Raw genomic sequence first — 11,664 nt, forward strand, 5'->3', positions numbered from 1 at the left:
TTTAAATGTCAATAGCTCCTTGGTCATGTGACCTACTGACTTAAAACAAGGTTCAGAATGTACCCTCAGTGGGCCTACACATTGCACACCCTTTAGTTGGCCCATTTTCATCTCACACGTTTTTACATGCATTTTGATGTCAGTAGGTCACATGACCAAGGAGCTATTGAAATTTGAACGTTTGACAAATTCATGTAAAATTGAGTGAGATGAAAATGGACAAACTAAAGGGTGTGCAATATAGAAGGGTATTCAGTGGACATTCTGAACCTTGTTTGAGTCAAGTAGGTCACATGACCAAGGAGCTATTGAAATTCGAATGTAAAAAAGGTTTGTACCTAGTTTACGCTCCCTAACTAATTAAACTAGGAATAGAAAATGCTGCTCACATTTCCACATGTTTATTAGCTTTGGAAAGCAAATGTATGTCCAAATCGTGATAATAAGACCTGTGCAATGATGTGCGCAATTTTTCCAACATCATGACAGTTATTTGGAGTCTGTGGCTCAAATGGTTTGAAAGCTATTGAGGTTTGAAAGCGCGAATATCTGTTGAATATCCAACTTGAAACTGTCTTTTCCTTGGTCAATATGCCAGACAACAACAAAACTTTGTTCCAGTTCACTTGTCCTAGTGCTGTATTCCAGTACATTTTAGCAGAGGGAATAGTAACATCTTGACATAGTTTTCTTATATACATGTTATTACATTTATAGTTTAAAATATGAATTCTTTCTAGCTGTATTGAGGCTACAAAATCCTCAACAGTTGCACTTGGAGTATTGTTATATTCTCCTAAATGAAGAATAGCACCTTTAGGGGCAGCTCTAACAACTATTTGGAACTCCTCAGGAGTGAATGTAACATTGTGTGTTCTCATGAATTTTGGATAATCAAATAGTTATACATCATTATTCAATAATTGTTAAACCCAGATAATGCTGTTGTCAAACCAGTTCTTGAAAAACATGTATTTTATGTCTTTATTATTCCAGATTGTATATCTATGTGGGGAAAAATACACAAGGTTCCAAGTTAGAAGTACTTGTTTATGAAAGTTAACAAGCTTATTAATAGGGATCTTACCCACATAAAAGTTTCATTTGAGTAAGAATTCTAGACCACCAATCTGTTGGAATATTAAATTAGGGATTATATTCTAAATGCAATCATTTCTTGAATCTTTTTGGATCCATTTGATCTTAAAGATTATATTATAAAGATTAGGTTTTAAAATCCAGAGCATTCAACCCTCCCTCACGTTGGGTGCTACATATTACCGCTTTTCTTAATGAGGTTTATTCCTCCATATGAAGTTAAATAATTTAGTATCAAGCATTGTAGTTAGAGGAACATCCAATACAAGGGAGGTATAAACTCATCTGGACAGACCTTCAGAATTTTACAAAAGTACACATCCAGATAAAGATCTCTTAATAACCAGGAGTTAAATATCTTTCCAATTTTCTCTACAATAGGAGGAATATCAGTTGGCCCTTTCTGATCTTTGCTAACTTTAATACCAATATACGTGATCACGTATTTTACAGGGATATTACATACTGAATTTAAGTCACATCTTTTCAACGCAAATAATTCACATTTCCTAATTTTCAGAGATTAACCAGATACAAGTGAGAAGGCATTAATACACCCAATAGCTGTCCTGACTTCATTATCTTTAAATAAAAATGTTGGTGTCGTCAGCCAATTATGAACACTGATTCTCTTTATCTTGTATCTGAATACCCCTAAAACTATCCTTATTGATATGAAGTGCCGTAACTTGTGTGACCAATAAAAATAAGAAAGGGGAAATTGGGCATCCTTGTTAAATTCCACGTCTAATGTCGATCTTCTGTGAAGTTCCATGGGATAATTTAACTGAAGTGTTACTATTATTGTAAAGTGTCTCAATTACTTTAACAAGTGCAATAAGAGTCGGGAAGCAAGTTCAGGGAGTGCATCATTTAATAAACAAAACAAGAGACACGAACAACACACAGACAGGAAACTGAAACAATAACATCTGGGGAAGGAATCAAAGGGAGTGACATATATAGGGAAGGTAATCAGGGAAGTGATGGAGTCCAGGTGAGTGATGATGCACAGGTGCGCATAACGATGGCCACAGGTGTGCCATAATGAGCAGCCTGGTGACCTAGAGGCCGGAGAGGGAGCACACGTGACAATTACACTTACAACCAAAAAAATCTAAGTCTCAAAAATAAAATAATTGTCACGCCCTGGTCTTAGTATTTTGTCTTTTCTTTCTTTATTTGGTCAGGCCAGGGTGTGACATGGGTTTATTTTGTGTTGTGTTTATGTATGTTTTTCATAGGTTTTGGGATTGTGGCTTAGTGGGGTTTTCTAGCAAAGTCTATGGTTGCCTGAGGCGGTTCTCAATCAGAGGCAGGTGATTCTCGTTGTCTCTGATTGGGAACCATATTTAGGCAGCCATATTCTTTGAGTGTTTCGTGGGTGATTGTTCCTGTCTCTGTGTTAGTTTGCACCAGTTTAGGCTGTTTCGGTTTTCGCATACGTTTGTTTTTGTATAGTTCGTGTTTTTTTTTTCTTCTGTGCGTGATTTCCTGCAAAACAGGAATGTCAGTGTTCTGCCATGGCCAGCGAAGAGCCCGGATCTCAATCCCATTGAGCACATCTGGGACCTGTTGGATCGGAGGGTGAGGGCTAGGGCCATTCCCCCCAGAAATGTCCGGGACCTTGCAGGTGCCTTGGTGGAAGAGTGGGGTAACATCTCACAGCAAGAACTGGCACATCTGGTGCAGTCCATGAGGAGGAGATGCACTGCAGCACTTAATGCAGCTGGAGGCCACACCAGATATCGACTGTTGATTTTAATTTTGACCCCCCCCCTTTGTTCAGGGATACATTCAATATATGTTAGTCACATGTCTGTGGAACTTGTTCAGTTTATGTCTCAGTTGTTGAATCTTATGTTCATACAAATATTTACACATGTTGAGAGTGAGAGAATGTTTCTTTTTTTGCTGAGTTTATATTAAGCTTATGAACAGAGGTAAATTCAGAATTTCTTCTCTCTAAATTGTAAAAGTTTTTTTTTTTTCATCTTCCTCCAACCATTTCCTTCTTGATCTTACAAATGCCCCTTTTGCTCTCTCTTCATTCATGCGGTCCATTTCTAGTTGTAAAAAAAATTGTTAATCTTCCCTCAATCTTTGAAGTTCAGCAATTTCTTTACCTCTCTCCATGGCTGTTTGTCTTATTTCATACTTCATTAATTCCCAATATTTCCCATAAGACCCAACAAATAGTTGTGCTTTCCTCCAATTTTCTTGTATAATATCTTTGGCATTCATCTTGAAATTATAATTTTCCAACAGCCTACAGTTGAGTATCCAATAACTCCGATTCGGTTTATGAGATCCATTAATATTTAAAGATAAGGATATAACTTTATGATCAGCAAGAATTGATGGTTCAATGGATACCTTGACTGCAGTGTTATATAATGAATTAGAAATCAACCAGAAGTCAATTCTTGACTGTCTGGACATTTTTATTTATTTATTTCACCTTTATTTAACCAGGTAGGCTAGTTGAGAACAAGTTCTCATTTGCAACTGCGACCTGGCCAAGATAAAGTAAAGCAGCAGTTCGACACATACAACAACACAGAGTTACACATGGAATAAACAAACATATAATCAATAATACAGTAGAAAAATCTATATACAGTATGTGCAAATGAGGTAGGATAAGAGAGGTAAGGCAATAAATAGGCCATGATGAAGTAATTACAATATAGCGATTAAACACTGAAATGGTAGGATGTGCAGAAGATGAATGTGCAAGTAGAGATACTGGGGTGCAAAGGAGCAAGATAAATAAATAAATACAGTATGGGGATGAGGTAGATTGGATGGGCTATTTACAGATGAGCTATGTACAGGTGCAGTGATCTGTGAGCTGCTCTGACAGCTGGTGCTTATAGCTAGTGAGGGAGGTAAGAGTCTCCAGCTTCAGAGATTTTTGCAGTTAGTTCCAGTCATTGGCAGCAGAGAACTGGAAGGAGAGGTGGCCAAAGGAAGAATTGGCTTTGGGGGTGATCATTGAGATATCCCTGCTGGAGTGCGTGCTACGGTGGGTGCTGCTATGGTGACCAGTGAGCTGAGATAAGGCGGGACTTTACCTAGCAGAGACTTGTAGATGACCTGGAGCCAGTGGGTTTGGCGACGAGTATGAAGCGAGGGCCAGCCAACGAGAGCATACAGGTCGCAGTGGTGGGTACTATACGGGGCTTTGGTGACAAAAACAAGTGAAGTCCTTTTTACCAGGATATTTAGATCTCCAAGACCAAGAAATAGATTATTAAACCATGCTGGATTTGTTAGGATGGGGATATCTGTCAATCACCACATTAGATACAGAATTAAAATCTCCACATAAAATGATTCTGATATCCTGAAATACACCTAAACTCTGTTAATCTCTTCTTCAAATTCTTGTTTTGTTTGTTGTTGGATGCATCAATACAGTTGAAGTCGGAAGTTTACATACACATTCGTCAAATACATTTAAACTCAGATTTTCACAATTCCTGACATTTAATCCTAGTAAAAATTCCCTGTTTTAGGTTAGGATCACCACTTTATTTTAAGAATGTGAAATGTCAGAATAATAGTAGAGAGAATGATTTATTTAAACTTTTATTTCTTTCATCGCATTCCCAGTGGGTCAGAAGTTTACATACACTCAATTAGTATTTGGTAGCATTGCCTTTAAATTGTTTAACTTGGGTCAAACGTTTCGGGTATCCTTCCTCAAGCTTCCCACAATAAGTTGGGTGAATGTTGGCCCATTCCCCCTTACAGAGCGTGTAACTGAGTCAGGTTTGTAGGCCTCCTTGCTCGCACACACTTTTTCAATTCTGACCAAACATTTTCTATAGGATTGAGGTCAGGGCTTTGTGATGGCCACTCCAATACCTTGACTTTGTTGTCCTCAATACATTTTAACACAACTTTGGAAGTATACTTGGGGTCATTGTCCATTTGGAAGACTCATTTGCGTCCAAGCTTTAACTGCCTGACTGATGTCTTGAGATGTTGCTTCAATTTATCCACATACTTTTCCACCTCATGATACCACCTATTTTGTGAATTGCACCAGTCCCTCCTGCAGCAAAGCATCCCCACAACATGATGCCGCCACCCCCATGCTTCATGGTTGGGATGGTGTTCTTTGGCTTGCAAGCCTCACCCTTTTTCCTACAAACATAACGATGGTCATTATGGCCAAACAGTTCTATTTTTGTTTCCTCAGACCAGAGGACATTTTTCCAAAAATTACAATCTTTGTCCCCATGTGCAGTTGGAAACCGCAGTCTGGCTTTTTTATGGCGGTTTTGGAGCAGTGGCTTCTTCTTTGCTGTGTGGCCTTTCAGGTTATGTCGATATAGGACTTATTTTACTGTGGATAGAGATACTTTTGTACCTGTTTTCTCAAGCATCTTCACAAGGTTTTCGCAACAATGTACGTTCATCTCTAGGAGACAGAATGTGTCTCCTTCCTGAGCGTTATGACGGCTGCGTGGTCCCATGGTGTTTATACTTGTGTACTATTGTTTGTACAGATGAACATGGTACCTTCTGGCTTTTGGAAAATGCTTCCAGGGATGAACCAGACTTGTGGAGGTCTACAATTTATTTTCTGAGGTCTTTATTTTGATTTTCCCATGATGTCAAGCAAATAAGCACTGAGTTTGAAGGTAGGCCTTGAAATACATCTACAGGTACACCTCCAATTGACTCAAACATCCAGAGTGGTGAGTCTTACTACTGATGACCTTCCCTTTAAATGCACCTCTTAAAACTGCTACACCTGCAGAGTGGTTGTTGCCATACGATAACCAGATACTGTCACCCTATTGATTTTTCCAAAAAACTAGATCGGAAGAACAAGCATGAGTCTTTATTTTTTACATTTAACTTGACAAGTCAGTTAAGAAGAAACTCTTATTTACACTGACAGCCTAGGAACAGTGGGTTAACTGGTCTAGGAACAGTGGGTTAACTGGTCTAGGAACAGTGGGTTAAGTGCCTTGTTCAGGGGCAGATCAACACATTTTTACCTTGTCGGCTCGGGATTAGATCTAGCAACCTTTCGATAACTACCCCAACGCTCTAACCACTTGGCTATCTGCCACCCATTAGTCTCTTGTAGAAAGTAAAAGTCTGCATTAAACCGTTTGCAATACCAGAAAATAGCCTTATGTTTTAATAAATTATGAATACCCCTGATATTAATTGAACAAAGAGAAAAAAGACAAACTTCAACAAACAACCTTTTTATGCCAATATAAGCTTTTCCTAAGGATATATAACTCAAAAGGATTTCCATCCCATTTTTAACCCCACCAACAAAAAACGAAGAGATACTGGTCATAAAGTTACCAAATTATTCTTACTCCCACAAAAGGGGGAGACATTGTGTAGACCTTACAATAAGCAGTTATTCACCCATAGTTAGTGTTTTGTCTACCAGTTTTCAGGTCAGCCTTTTCTCATTCAAGTGTAAATTCATTCCAATAAAAAGCTGCTTTTCGCCGGGCAATTAGGCAGTGTTTAGGCCTACCAGTTCTTGCTGAGTTAGACTCTGGCTCTCAAATGTTCTGATTTGGCCGCATTTCTTTCCCATCGATGATCACTCTTACACTGACAAAAAAATCTGTTTTCCCTGCCTTTCGAGCTGCAGCCACCATCCGCCACAGTTTCTCTCGTGTAATTTTGTCAGCTGAGGTCAGATCCTCCGTGAACCTCAATTTTTCCTTGATGAGGAACGCACAATTTTTCGCTTGGCTCCAGAGAGGATCCTGTGTAAGTTCAAGTTCAAGCAATGCAGGTGTAGAAGCACGGTGGCTAGGAAAAACTCCATAGAAAGGCCAGAACCTAGGAAGAAACCTAAAGAGGAACCAGGCTATGAGGGGTGGACAGTCCTCTTCTGGCTGTGCCGGGTGGAGATTATAACAGAACATGGCCAAGATGTTCAAATGTTCATAGATGACCAGCAGGATCAAATAATAATAATCACAGAGGTTGACGAGGGTGCAACAGGTCAGCACCTCAGGAGTAAATGCCAGTTGGCTTTTCATAGCCGATCATTCAGAGTATCTCTACCGCTCCTGCTGTCTCTAGAGAGTTGAAAACAGTATGTCTGGGACAGGTAGCACGTCCGGTGAACAGGTCAGTGTTCCATAGCCACAGGCAGAACAGTTGAAACTGGAGCAGCTTCACAGCCAGATGGACTGGAAGGAGTCATCAGGCCAGGTAGTCCTGAGGCATGGTCCTAGAGCTCAGAGGCGAGGCGAGGCGAGGCGAGGCGAGGCGAGGCGAGGCGAGGAGAGAAAAGAAAGACTTAAATTCACACAGGACACCAGATAAGACAGGAGAAATACTCCAGATATAACAGACTGACCCTAGCCCCCCAACACAAACTACTGCAGTATAAATACTGGAGGCTGAGGCAGGAGGGGTCGGGAGACACTGTGGCCCCATCCGACGATACCTCCAGACAGGGCCAAACAGGCAGGATATAACCCCACCCACTGTTCCAAAGCACAGCCCCCACACCACTAGAGGGATATCTTCAACCACCAACTTAACATCCTGAGACAAGGCCGAGTATAGCCCACAAAGATCTCCGCCACGGCACAAACCAAGGGGGGGCGTCAACCCGGACAGGAAGATCGCGTCAGTGACTCAACCCACTCAAGCGACTCAACCCACTCAAGCGACGCACCCCTCCTAGGGACGGCATGGAAGAGCACAAGTAAGCTAGTGACTCAGCCCCTGTAATAGAGTTAGAGGCAGAGAATCCCAGCGGAGAGAGGGGAACCGGCCAGGCAGAGACAGCAAGGGCGGTTCGTTGCTCCAGTGCCTTTCCGTTCACCTTCACAGTCCTGGGCCAGACTACACTCAATCATAGGACCTACTGAATAGATGAGTCTTCAATAAAGACTTGAAGGTTGAGACCGAGTCTGCGTCTCTCACATGGGTAGGCAGGCCATTCCATAAAATAGAGCTCTATAGGAGAAAGCCCTCCCTCCAGCTGTTTGTTAAAAAAATTCTAGGGACAGTAAGGAGGCCTGCGTCTTGTGACCGTAGCATACATGTAGGTATGTACAGCAGAACCAAATCGGAAAGATAGGTAGGAGCAAGCCCATGTAATGCTTTGTAGGTTAGCAGTAAAACCTTGAAATCAGCCCTTGCATTAACAGGAAGCCAGTGTAGAGAGGCTAGCACTGGAGTAATATTATACATTTTTTTGTTTCTAGTCAAGGTTCTAGCAGCCGTGTTTAGCACTAACTGAAGTTTATTTAGTGCTTTATCCGGGTAGCCGGAAAGTAGAACATTGCAGTAGTCCAACCTAGAAGTGACAAAAGCATGGATTCATTTTTCTGCATAGTTTTTGGACAGAAAGTTTCTGATTTTTGCAATGTTACATAGATGGAAAAAAGCTGTCCTACAACCATCAAGATTAATTGTCAGATTCAACAGAATCTTGGGACCTAGAACAAGCATCTCTGTTTTGTTCGAGTTTAAAAGTAGAACATTTGCAGCCATCCACGTCCTTATGTCTGAAACCTTGAGGAACGCCAAAATTTACAGTTGATTTGTCAGAGGACAAACCATCCACAGAGACAAACTGATATCTTTCCGACAGATAAGATCTAAACCAGGCCAGAACTTGTCTGTGTAGACCAATCTCTCCAAAAGAATGTGGAGATCGATGGTATCAAAAGCAGCACTAAGGTTTAAGAGCACGAGGAAAGATGCAGAGCCTCGGTCTGACGCCATTAAAAAAGGTAATTTACCACCTTCACAAGTGCAGTCTCAGTGCTATGATGGGGTCTAAAGCCAGACTGAAACAATTCGTATACATTGTTGTCTTCAGGAAGGTAATGAGTTGCTGCGCAACAGCTTTTTCTAACATTTTTGAGAGGAATGGGAGATTCGATATAGGCTGATAGTTTTTTATATTTTCTTGGTCAAGGTTGGGCTTTTTCAAGAGAGGCTTTATTACTGCCACGTTTAGTGAGTTTGGTACACATCCGGTGGATAAGGAGCCGTTTATTATGTTCAACAGAGGGCCAAGCACAGGAAGCAGCTCTTTCAGTAGTTTAGTTGGAATAGGGTCCAGTATGCAGCTTGAAGGTTTCATCATTGTGTCAAGAGATATAGTACTAAAACAGTTGAGTGTCTTCCTTGATTCTAGGTCATGGCAGAGTTGTGCAGACTTAGGACAACTGAGCTTTGGAGGAATACGCAGATTTAAAGAGGAGTCCGTAATTTGCTTTCTAATGATCATGATCTTTTCCTCAAAGAAGTTCATAAATTTATCACTGCTGAAGTGAAAGCCATCCTCTCTTGGGGAATGCTGCTTTTTAGTTAGCTTTGCGACAGTATCAAAAATACATTTTGGATTGTTCTTATTTTCCTCAATTAAGTTGGAAAAATAGGATGATCGAGCAGCAGTAAGGGCTCTTCGATACTGCACGGCACTGTCTTTCCAAGCTAGTCGGAAGACTTCCAGTTTGGTGTGGCGCCATTTCCGTTCCAATTTTCTGGAAGCTTGCTTCAGAACTCGGGTATTTTCTGTATACCAGGGAGCTAGTTTCTTATGAATAATGTTTTTTGTTTTTGGGGGTGCGACTGCATCTAGGGTATTGCGCAAGGTTAAATTGAGTTCCTCAGTTAGGTGGTTAACACATTTTTATACAATGACGTCCTTGGGTAGGCGGAAGAAGTCTGGAAGGGCATCAAGGAATCTTTGGGTTGTCCAATAATTAATAGCACGACTTTTGAGGATCCTTTGTTGGGGTCTGAGCAGATTATTTGTTGAGATTTCAAACATAATAAAATGGTGGTCCGATAGTCCAGGATCATGAGGAAAAACATTTAGATCCACAACATTTATTCCACGGGACAAAACTAGGTCCAGGGTATGACTGTGGCAGTGAGTAGGTCCAGAGACATGTTGGACAAAACCCACTGATGGCTCCGAAAGCATTTTTGAGTGGGTATGTGGACTTTTCCAAGTGAATATTAATTATTAGGGCTGCAATCCCGTTAACGGGATCGATATGACAGCCAGTGAAAGTACAGGGCGCCAAATTCAAAACAGAAATCTCATAATTAAAATTCCTCAAACATACATGTATCTTACACCGTTTCAAAGGTAATGTTGTTGTTAATCCCACCACAGTGTCCGATTTCGAATAGGCTTTACAGCGAAAGCACCACAAACAATTATGTTTGGTCACCACCAAGCCACAGAAAAACAGCCATTTTTCCAGTCAAAGATAGGAGTCACAAAAAGCACAAATAGAGATAAGATTCATCACTAACCTTTGATGATATTCATCAGATGACACTCATAGGACTTCATGTTACACAATACATGTATGTTTTGTTTGATAAAGTTCATATTTATATAAAAAAATCAGAGTTTACATTGACGCGTTACGTTCACTAGTTCCAAAAACATCCAGTGATTTTTCATAGCCACATCAATTTTACAGAAATACTCATCATAAATGTTGATGAAAATACAAGTGTTACACATGGAATTATAGATATACTTCCCCTTCATGCAACCACTGTGTCAAAATTAAAAAAAAATCTTTATGGAAAAAGCAAACCATGCAATAATCTGAGAACAGCGCTCAGAATTTTTTTTTTAATCTGCCATGTTGGAGTCACCAGAAATCAGAAATAACATTATAAATATTCCCTTACCTTTGATGATCTTCATCAGAATGCACTCCCAGGAATACTAGTTCCACAATAAATGTTTGATTTGTTCGATAATGTCCATTATTTATGTCCAAGTAGCTACTTTTGGTAGGGTGTTTAGTACACAAATCCAAACGCTCGTGCAGGTCCAGCTGAACGTCGGACGAAAAGTTCAAAAAGTTATATTACAGGTCGTAGAAACATTTCAAACTAAGTATAGAATCAATCTTTAGGATGTTTTTATCATAAATCTTCAATAACGTTCCAACTGGAGAATTCAATTGTCTATAGAAAAGCCATGGAACGCTGGTCGGTCTCATGTGAAATGCGCATGACCAGGACCTGGCTCTCTGCCAGACCACTGACTCAAAGAGCTCTCATCCGGCCCCACATCACAGTAGAAGCCTCATTCAAGTTTCTAAAGACGGTTGACATCTTGTGGAAGCCCTAGGAAGTGCAACATAACAAATATCCCACTGTGTATTCGATAGGGCTGAGTTAAAAACTACAAAACTCAGATTTCCCACTTCCTGTTTGGATTTTTTCTCTGGTTTTTGTCTGCCATGTGAGTTCTGTTATACTCACAGACATCATTCAAACAGTTTGAGTGTTTTCTATCCAAATGTAATAATAATAATAATAATAATAATAATAATAATAATAATAATAATAATAATAATATGCATACATTAGCTACTGGAATTGAGGAGCAGGCCGTTTACTCTGGGCACCTTATTCATCCAAGCTTCTCAATACTGCCCCTGCAGCCATAATTAAAGTCACCAAAAATGTCAATATTATCTGCCATGACTACAAGGTCCGATAGGAAGTTAGATTTACTGGTGAACCGGCTGATGGTTGTCCTCTGTCACTTGTCTTGATCTT

This window comes from Oncorhynchus tshawytscha, linkage group LG33 (assembly GCF_018296145.1).
Source record: "Oncorhynchus tshawytscha isolate Ot180627B linkage group LG33, Otsh_v2.0, whole genome shotgun sequence".
Lineage (NCBI taxonomy): Eukaryota > Metazoa > Chordata > Actinopteri > Salmoniformes > Salmonidae > Oncorhynchus > Oncorhynchus tshawytscha.